The sequence below is a fragment of the Equus caballus genome, chromosome 16 (genome assembly GCF_041296265.1).
Source record: "Equus caballus isolate H_3958 breed thoroughbred chromosome 16, TB-T2T, whole genome shotgun sequence".
Taxonomy (NCBI): Eukaryota; Metazoa; Chordata; class Mammalia; order Perissodactyla; family Equidae; genus Equus; species Equus caballus.
In genome coordinates, this window is record NC_091699.1 from 57,431,333 (window position 1) to 57,442,053 (window position 10,721).

General features: G+C 43.2%; 1 long non-coding RNA gene across 1 annotated transcript; it reads left to right on the top strand.

The window, feature by feature from the left end:
- The first annotated feature begins 1,845 nt into the window (after positions 1-1,845).
- On the top strand, positions 1,846-9,635 carry LOC138918121 (uncharacterized). The gene is made up of 2 exons (XR_011427116.1): positions 1,846-1,987; positions 7,535-9,635. It is a non-coding gene; the product is annotated as an uncharacterized lncRNA (long non-coding RNA).
- The last annotated feature ends 1,086 nt before the right edge of the window (positions 9,636-10,721 follow it).

Consider the following 10,721-nt stretch of genomic DNA (forward strand, 5'->3'; position numbering starts at 1 on the left):
TGCACAAGTGTATGTGTACGTGTGTGCATGCATATACATATATATTTGAATTGTAACACTAGCAGGGGTAACTTCTATAGGAGTGATGCCATTACTCATATGTTGTGCACTGAAAATATCATCATCATTATTAAAAGTTTCCTCTTTTCATCCTACGGTGAACAAAATAAGGTAATGGCCATGTTGCTTGTGTCTGTCAACATCCTTTCTTTAGATGAATCTTCAGATAAGGGAACGTCCGTCCTACTCCCATTCTATGCATTATTGGTTGGTCACCAACCATATTGCTACACACGCACACGCCATTAAAAGGAAGGCCCATGACTCAGGTCTGGTCAATGAGAATGTTTCCTCTTCCTGTCCACCATGATTGATTCAGAGAATCGCACATCTTGAGTGATATGCAGCAGAAAACTATTTGAAGGCTGAAGCCAAGCAGTGAAAATTATAGCCAAGAAATGGAGAGAATATGAAATTCTGATGAAATTGTGTGTGCCACTGGAATAATAACTGCATGATTCATTAATGTCCACCCCCTGCCCCCTTTTAGGTTTCAGCTAATTTCAATTGGGCTTCTGGCACAACTAATAGAATGGAGACTAATTAAGAAGCTTCTATTTATTGAGTGCCTTTTATATACCCATTCCTTTATATACTTCATCCTAATTAGGTCTTATGAAAATTCTGCATAGTGGTTATTATTGTTTGTGTTTGCAAAAACTGAAGCTCAAAGAAATTATATGACTTGACAATGGTATAATATAATTTATATATAATATATACTTACATATACTTAAAATACTTATATATACTTAAATATAATGTAATAAGTATGATATAATTTATAATAGAAACAATTTGAAAAGTGCTTAAGAGCTGCATAAAAAGAAAAGTAGACTGCTTAATTCTACTATGATGCCTACACGCATATTTGATCATTGAAAGAGTACAAAGTTAGATGAAAAAAACACCACATTTCACCTGCACTTTGTCTAGAACAGTTGCCTCTCCTAACTTGATCGTTTGTACTTTCTTCCATAGAGTGATGGCAGTAGACATTTTAGGGACAGATTTAAGAACTGATGGTTTATTTCTTCTGGTTGAGATCAAGCCAGCGGGGTAAATTCCGCCCCCTGCATGGCGGACAGTATCTTGCCTCAATATCGAGAGGCAAGGACCTAACTGGGTCAGACAAAAACAGACCCACTTGGTCAACCTACCACAGAGGTCTACAGCCATAAGCACCTTTACTGTGGGGTTCAAGGCATCCCAAGAAGGCAACAGAGAGATGGGGCCCATCCGTCTGGTTAGCGTAGTCTAATGGATGGCAAGTGACAGATTCTTTTTAACTTGCCAATCATAGACGCTTATCCTCCTGCAATGAAGAGCAGTAAGTGCGGGGTGAAAAGAAACCACTTATTCTTTCCATTACAGCTCCCTTTCCTGGAGACAGGAAGAAGTTCCTCATGGAAACCCCAGGGAGGGAATAAGTTCCCCAGTCCAGATCATGCCCATTTCACTGTTACACTTCAACTTTCTTTAGATGCGGTTTAGAATGGCTGTGTATTTCTCTCAATCTTTCTTCATGAGCCCTGAATCCAATCTTTTTTGGCCTAACAATTTCATCTCTTAGAAATATCTGCTCGTGTGAGTTCATACCTGAGTTAATCCCTCACCAACATCATTCATCCTCTGACGCAGTTCGGGGAAAACCTCCGATCCTTTATGAGCGTTTTCTCTGTGATAAGCAAAGATCAATGGGGCACAAAAGGTGACACTCAGAGCCCGCAGGTGCTGCTGATTCACACCACGAGGGTGGAAACTGTGATACCTGTTTCACCCACAGACTGGGGAAGGAGCCACATACCCGTCCCCAGCCCAGCCAAGCAGGTCTGAAGGACTAAGGCGGAATTTCCCCAAGCCCAGTTTCCAAGTTGGGCCAGAATTACAGCACAGCACCTGGCACAGAAGGGGTGCTCTGTGCAAGGTAAGTGAGCGGAGGCTGAGGGAAGTCAGGGGAGCGGGCGGCTTCCACCCACCACATTCCCTGAACTTCACAGAGCTGGGCCGCTTGGTAGAGGCCTAGTTTTACTAAATAACTTGACTTGGGCAGAGGCAAGGCCAGGCAGTGGAGGTGATTCTGGAAACCCCAAGGAGTCTTTCTTGGGAGGTCCTTGAGATCCTTTCGTCTGCTGCTCCTCCATACTTGGCACGGGGCCTGACGCACTGCATCTTCTCAATAAATTGTTGAACGGAGCACAATGCAAGATGAAAATGTGGGAGGCAGGTGAAGAGCTGGGGAAAGGACTGCACGGCCAGGACGACCCTCTTTCTGTGGTTCCCAGGCCACAGCACAGGGCTGGTGTGGGCCCCTGCAGCACTGGGCGCTGTCTGCCCTTGCCCAGAGTAACAGTTTCCTGAGGCTGCTGTAAAACAAGTTACTACGAACTTCGTGGCTTAAAACAACAGAAATTTATTCTTTCACACTTCTGGAGTCCAGATGACTGCAGTGCAGCAGGACTGAGCTCTCTCTGGGGCCTGGAAGGGAGAATCCTTCCTTGCCTCATGCAGCTCCTGGTGGCTGCCCCAGCAATCCCGGTCTTGTGGTTGCATCTCTCCAACCTCTGGCTCTGTCTTCACATCACCTTCTCCTCTGTGTGCTGCGTGAAATCTCCCTCTGCTTCTATCATGAGGACTCTTGTGACTGCATTTAGGGTCCACCTGGATAATCCACAATACTCGCCCTATTTCAAGATCGTTGACTCAATCACGTCTGCAAACACTCTTTTTCCAAATAAGGTTACATTTAAAAGTCCCAGGGGTTAGGACCTGATACCTGGCTCTAAAGACAGGCCGACTGTGAGGTAAATTGAGGAGGAGCCTTGCTTCCTTGCCTTTGGGCAGAGAGCAGGGATCTCGGCACTCTCGGAGAAGGCAGCAGAGACCAGGCTGCACAGCCAGAGTCAGAGGAGGCCTCTAGAATCAGTGGCCTCACCAATGCCACCTCCTGCTGCACAGACACATTCAGTGGGTTCTGGAAGGAATACCCTCAGGGGCGGACATGTTTAAAAACATATTTTTAATAACGTTTGCTAATTCTATCATTGACATAATTCCCAAGTTTTGGGGGAGAGTCTTAACTGAAATCCATCGCCTTTTTCTTCATCTAGTCTCCAAAACTTGGAAAAATCCTGTGAGCAGTTTCAGTAATCACCACATGCAATGGCTAATTTTTTCCATTAACTTGGCCAGGCCATGGTACCCAGATATTTGGTCAAACATCCTGGGTGTTTCTGTGAAGGAATCTTTTAGATGAAATTAACTAATTAATTTAAGTTGGTGGGCTTTGAGTAAAGCAGATTACTCTCCAAAATGTGGGTGGGCCTCATCCAATCAGTTGAAGGCCTTAATAGAAAAAGACTGACCTCCTTGGAAGGAGAGGGAAATCTGCCAGAAAACCACCTGTGAACTTTTTTCCAGGTCTCCAGCTGGCCAGCCTCCCTACCCTGCAGGCTTTGGACTTGCCAAGCCTCCACAATTGCATGAGCCATTTTCTTAAAATAAATCTCTCTCTCCCTATGTATATATACATTCAGTTGGTTCTGTTTCTCTGGAGAACCCTAACATACATACAAACCGCAAAACAAACAACATCATAATTAATGGTGTAAGTAAACAAGCAAGATTAGGAAACAGTAGCGTTGAGTCTCTAAGTACTGGGTTACACATCTTATTAGTCACAGATGACTCCTGAGATGCACCATTACATTGAATCACCAGCAATCCCTCCAAAGAAATCATTCCAGCTCAATCCTATAGCTGGTTCAACATGGCTTCCTTCTTTTTTTTGAGGAAGATTAGCCCTGAGCTAACAGCTGCCAATCCTCCTCTTTTTGCTGAGGAAGACTGTCCCTGAGCTAACATCCGTGCCCATCTTCCTCTACTTTATATGTGGGATGCCTACCACAGCATGGCTTGCCAAGCGGTGCCATGTCCACACCCGGGATCCAAAACAGCGAACCCCAGGCCACCAAAGCAGAAAGTGCGCACTTAACCGCTGCACCACTGGGCTGGCCCCAACAACACGGCTTCCTGACTGCTGAAGAACATTGCAGAGCTCAGAGCATTCTCTTTAGGGAACACACCAGCTTTTCTGGTTCAGGTGTGTAGATGTTTTATAGTTTTAAGGTGCAAAACTTCCTGCACCTCAATATTTTGGGGTTTGAGATGGAGCTTGCACCACCAACTTCTACAATATGTGCATATGTGCTTTCCATAGTGAGTTTTGGCTGATCTGTCCTAATTCTTTGCAATTTAGGAGACCTATCCTGTCCAACAACAACCTATGATTTGGTGAGGTATGCCAATAGAGCATTGCTGGAATTTGGGGGGATGGGGCACATACCCCCAAATATTGCCTATTAATGGATATTTTTTTTTAAATGTCTCAGTCTTTTTTTTTTTTTAAGATTTTTAAAAAACTTTTTCCTTTTTCTCCCCAAAGCCCCCCGGCACATAGTTGTATATTCTTAGTTGTGGGTCCTTCTAGTTGTGGCATGTGGGATGCCATCTCAGCATGGCCTGATGAGCGGTGCCAAGTCCGCACCCAGGATCTGAACCAGCGAAACACTGGGCTGCTGCAGCGGAGTGTGAGAATTTAACCACTTGGCCACGGGGCCGGCCCCTTAATGGATTTTTTTTTTTTTTTAAAGATTCTATTTTTTCCTTTTTCTCCCCAAAGCCCCCCGGTGCATAGTTGTATATTCTTGGTTGTGGGTCCTTCTAGTTGTGGCATGTAGGACGCTGCCTCAGTGTGGTCTGATGAGCAGTGCCATGTCCACATCCAGGATTTGAACCAACAAAACACTGGGCCGCCTGCAGCGGAGTGCACCAACCTAACCACTCGGCCACGGGGCCAGCCCTCCTTAATGAATATTTTTAACATTTAAATTACACTGGCATAATGGGATACACTAAGACTATATCTTAAGATTTTTGAAATAATGATGAGAAAAACTTTGAAAAACTGGTATTTAAATGTTGCATGCTGTTTTGTTTCTAGAATTAATGATTCCAGTCATGTATTCATTTTTTCATTAATCCTATAAATATTTATCAAGTTCTTACTATGTGAGTCTCTGTGCTGGGTGGTGAGGATACAGTGATGGATGACATAGCCAGGGTTTCTGTCCTATAGGGTCAGATGTGGTGGGAAAAAGCCAATTATACAGATGTTTGACGATAATCGTGATGGTATGAATGGGCGGTGGCGGTATTAAGGACGTTTAGAACAGCAGGTCCAGCCTGGTGTGTGTGTGTCTGTGTGGGGGTGACCAGGGGAGATCTCCTTGATGGTTTGTGTTGGAGCAAAGCTGGTGCTAAGCAGCTGTTCACTAGATGAAGGGTGAAGGGCAGAAGGAACAGAATTTTTAAAGTCCACGAATCAAGAAGGAGCTTCAGGCAAGAAGCAAGAAGATGAGAACTTCAGGTAAAGATGGTAGACTGAAAACAAAGGTCTAATTCTGCCTCCTCAGGAAATACTCTGAAATTACAGTGAAGTAGGTTTGGGTTTTCTCCTAATTAAGGTGTAAAATCATAAGAATGGAAAGAATGTGATGTCAACAACAAAAGTTTAGAATCAGGAAAGCAGACGCACAAGTGATAACTGACTTGGCAGCCTCCAGAATGCCAATGCTAAGCCAGGAACCAGCCCGGTTTACTCTGCAGGGTTTTCTAAAGGCTCTGGAATGGGCAGGGCCAGGCGTCTTTGGAAAGGCATCTTCAAGGGGATGAGCAGATAGTTTAAATGAGGGGAATTGGTAGAAAGCTGTTTAAGAAACAGCTTCATCCCTAGGTCCCCTTCTCTATTCTGTGCAGCAGGTGGCTGCCCCTCCCTCATCCCTGCAGAAGAGTCAGATTCTCCAGAGAGAGGATTAAGCAACCATATGCATACCCAGCTAAGACCCCTCTTCCCCGTATCCCTCACTCAGACCCTGCAGCCAGATGGAGACCGGAAGAATCTCCTCGGTAGAATCCGATGAGTCTAAGAGGAAACACTCACGACCACCGGCATTGTGCACCACCCCCTTCTATGTTGTCCAAACAGGCAACACTTAGTGATGTTCACAGCTGACGGACCCTCCCAAGTGCCCAGAGCTTCCCACAGATGGATGACGAAGACCTGCCAGACAGGAGAGGAAATCCTCCACCGTGAAAGACAGAGGCCAGAACAAACTGTCAGGAATCAAGGATTTCGAGGAATCAGAGGCTGGCAGAGAGAAGAGAACTTCAAAAATATAAATGCTGCTATCTTCAGCAAAAAAGAGAAGGTATGACATACATGAAACGAGAATTGAATGCCATCAAAAGGAACATTGATAGAACGAAAAGAGCTCTGGAGGTTAAAAGCTTGATATCAGTTTTTAAAAATCAGCAGAAAGATTAGAAAGTGAAGAAAGAATATCTCCCATAATGGAGAGCAAAAAAGACAAAAATATGGAAAAACAGGAGAAAGAAAAAAATCCAAGGGCCATTCCTAGGGCCCAACGTCCAAGATACAGGAATTCCACAAAGAGCACAGGGAAAACAAGGAGAGGGAATTATCAAAGACATAAGTCAAGAAAATTTCCCAGAACTAAATGTCACCAGCTCCCCCATTGAAAGGGCCAGTTGTGAACTGTCAACAAAAATAATCCATAACCAATCTATAAATGAAAATTTGGGTGAGTTTATTCTGAGCTTAAATCTTAGGATTATAACCCGGGAGAGTCTTTCCACAAAGGAACAGAGCACTCCAAAGAAGTGGGGGTACACAGGGTGGTTATATACCCTCAAAGAGGGTGTTTCACATATGATTGGAATGTCCCTCCCACACTAGTCACAAGATTGCCCTGTCGGCACAGCACCTGATGAACACAGCAGGTAGTGGGTCTGCTATCTTGATGGGCGTAGCAGGAGGCAAGTCTATTGTCTCAAGCTGGGCGGTCACAGGTGAGCGCAGCAATCAGTTTCTAGCCTAAGGAAAGATACTTAATCCTTAAGGAGACGCCAACGTTGGGAGGGGGAGGAAAGTTGCACCTTTATCTCAAGGGCCTTTGCTCTTGCCATAGGGAATCTCTAAAGCAGATATACAGTGCACGCTCAATGGCCTCGGTCAGGCCCTTTTGGAAAGACAAGGTCAGGCCGAATTAGGTTTACACCAAATGGCTTCCTCATATATTCCAATATATCTTATTACTTGCCATTTTTATTTGTCAGTACCCACTGCAATGGATGAAAATAGACCCTAAGTGAGGGGTGGTGGATTTCACAGTTACACAAGCTAATACATTTAACTGCCTTCAGCTGAGTTTCTGTCTCTTATAACTGAAAGAATTCTGATCAATCCTCTGACCCAGAAGTGATCAGATTCGAGATTCTCTGACTGATAGTAACTGTTGTGGACATTTGTTTTGTTTGCTGTCATTATTGTTTTGTGCCTATTCAGCGTCCATTTTCTTTCTTTTGGTATAAAGACCCTCCTTTTCCTTTGCAGAACCAACAAACTATCAATTATCGTGCCCCAGCTCTGATCTTCCTCCAAGGCTGAGCCCAGGAAAAGCCAATCAGACTTCGTCTCCTGAGAATTTGCATCTTGAGGAGAATGACCATGGCTGGGAAGGGAGTTCTATCATTCTCATGACAGGGCTCAAAAAAGAGATGGCCTGTGAGCTCCTGAGAGATCCCCACAAATGCCCCAATTCATTCCTAAGTCCTGATTTCACAGTATGTTTAATATTCTTTATCTTTGGGTACCAAATACCAACAGCAACACACAGCTATTGTGACCACCAGACTCCCATCACCATTTCCAAATGCCCCTTTGAGGAGTAGCATCACCTCTGGTTGAGAACTCTCGGCAAAGACAGTGGAGGACCTCACTCAGAAACTGATTCTGTGGGTTTCTGAATCATAATGTCAATTGAACATACTGTTTCTCTGTGTCTCTTTGTGAAATGTAAAACATTGAACTTTTTAAAAAGTTGGGTCCTAACAATGGGAATGATGATATCTGGGAGATTCTGGGGACTTGATGGACCTGAATGAATCTCCTCGCCCCTGTACATCTTAGTGAAAAGCTCCCCTCAGGTCCTGCCTCTCCAGAGTCTGAACTCATCATGACCAGGGGGATCAAATAAGAAATCAGAAGATAGAAGATAGTGTTACCCTCTGAAGGACTTATTGGAATTTGTTGGCTTTTAATTATCAAAAACCTGGGGAATAGGTGGGAATGGCTCCTGAAGCAAGGAGGGCAGAATGAAATCTAGGATGTGGATGGATTCATTGATATGGCTACTTTCATTAGAGGTCAGCTTTGTGGCCTCTCGAGTCCTACCAGTTTGCTGAGTTGGCTAATACAAACCTGGACTTGTTGGATCCTCCTAAATGACACCGAATGGCCAAAAAATTCTCTTGACGGAAGTGGAAGAAAGAATGTAAAAGTAGCAGTACACAGATGGATTGCTGCATTAAATCCACCGGGGACCTCCTGCGTAAACCCAGCTCCATCGTGTCCTCCAAGAACCCCGATGAGTTGCTTATCTCAGAATGGAAAATAGATGGACGGAGGTAGGCTCCAAACTCTTCAAACAGTGCTGTGCTGGGATTGAGTACAGTTGAAATGGACTCTCTGCACTCACCGGGGCTGGGAAGAGCCCGGGGTTTCCGGGCAGGGCAACTAACTACTGTAGTTATTGTGACAGACTATGGCGTGGGCCTGGTGATCACAGATGGGGAGATAACATGTTGAGCCAATATCTCTAAGTGACTTAATCATGGGATTCAGAGGAACAAACTGATAGGCAGCTACAGATATCTTACTTGATCTATACATCCAAGGAAGTCTATCTGGTGAAAAGACAGCTGACTTCAGGCTCTGTGCTAGAGAGGCTCCTGCGATCACGCAATTCCCAGATGTGTGTAAGCGCTGAGTCGCGGCTCCTTTAAAGACAGAAAAGATGAGAGGAAAGACCATATTAGAATATCACAGTGTGGGTTATCTTTCTAAACTTCAGAGAACCTTGGATGGCTAGTTCCCCTTGAGCCTCCTTTGCCATCAGAAGCAGCTCCGTCTCCTCTGACCCCATAGGCTAGTGCCCGCTTGCTTTAAGATCTTATAACGACCTCATTTGAGGCAGTTATGTTGCAAGAGGATGTCAGTTCTCTATTTGGCAAACAATAATTAATAGCACATTCTACCTCCTTTCCCCTAAAATGAAGAAAATAAAAAAGAAAAGACTGTGTTTAGATCAACTCTAAGAGTAAATGTGTAAATTACTATCACAGATACTTGTTAGAAAGTGTTAGGCAGAAAATGACGTCGGGACATCTAACTGAACTCTCTTTTTATAAATAGGAATATGTAGGTCCAGAGAGGTGAAGTAACTCATCCAAAACACACAGGAAGTCGATGATAGAGCCAGAGCCAGAACTCGAGTCTCTGAAGCACAGCCTAGGGTTTTCTGCATTTTCCAGCTGTAAGTTCACCAATGATTTTCAGGATGCAAAAGCATTTGCTTCAGAAAAAGTTGTAGACAGATGCCTGAGTTTAATAAAAGCATATGTGCTATTAATAATAAAGCCAGCTTATCAGAAAATTTTTGCCGTGTATATAATTTAATTCCCACATAGATTAATAGAAAAAAAGCAGCAATAAACAAATTTTTTCTCACTTCTAAATATTTATTTCCTGTATAAGAGTAGTCAGGAAGGTTGCCTGCATACAGTCAAAGACACAACCACAATATTGCTTTGAAGGGTCGAACATGGAGAAAAGTGTGGTTAATAGCATAACGTTCGTATTTTTACTTGCATTTTCAGGAAATTTGTGCTATCTTGTATGCAAGGAGGACTGATTAGATCTTTCAGTTTTTTGGTGGTCCTCTATTTCTAGAATTTATCTTCTAGTAACATCTTTTTTTTTTTTGGAAGGCCACAAACACTTACTGAGTTCCTAGCATAGTCCCAGCACTGCCCTAGTCGTCAAAAGGGGTAAAAAGGTAAAATTAAATGATTCTCTTCTGAAGGAGTTTAGCAAACAATGGCACTTTCATTGCAGGAGTCCCAGGATGTAATGGTTTTCTGAAGAATGATGAATAACGAAAGGACATAATCATTATGAAAACTATGCAGAAATCCAGACAAGTCTGTATGATCAAAAAAGCAGATTAAGGTAGCACGTATATTGTGACTGTCTATGCCACGACATGGGTGCCTGTAATCGCATTCTGGAATGAAATAGGCAGGAATTAAAACAGTCAGATATTAGATAATTCCTCTTTATTTTTAAAGTTTGCTTTGATGACATGTTGTCCTTTCAATAATAAAGTGCTAGGAAATAGAAAATGGCTATCAATGACAAATAAAAAGCAGAGAAGTTTCCACTTCACAAATGATTTACTGATTAAACTGTAGATTAATTTACTAATCCACACTTGGAATTCTCTCCCAATGACTCCCAAAGCAAAAAGCATCTGCATGACAAAAAGTGGTATGCAAGGGAAGTCTGAATTTACTGTTATTAAGCATATTGTAGGGAGAAAAATCTCTTTTTTCCACACACTCAGGATTAGTACCTGAGAGTCTGTGAATTAAACAAAAGACAGATAAACAGGAGAAAAGGCACATAATTTTCATTAATATTTTTGTGTAGCGGACTTCACAGAAAAGGAGTGAAAATAAAA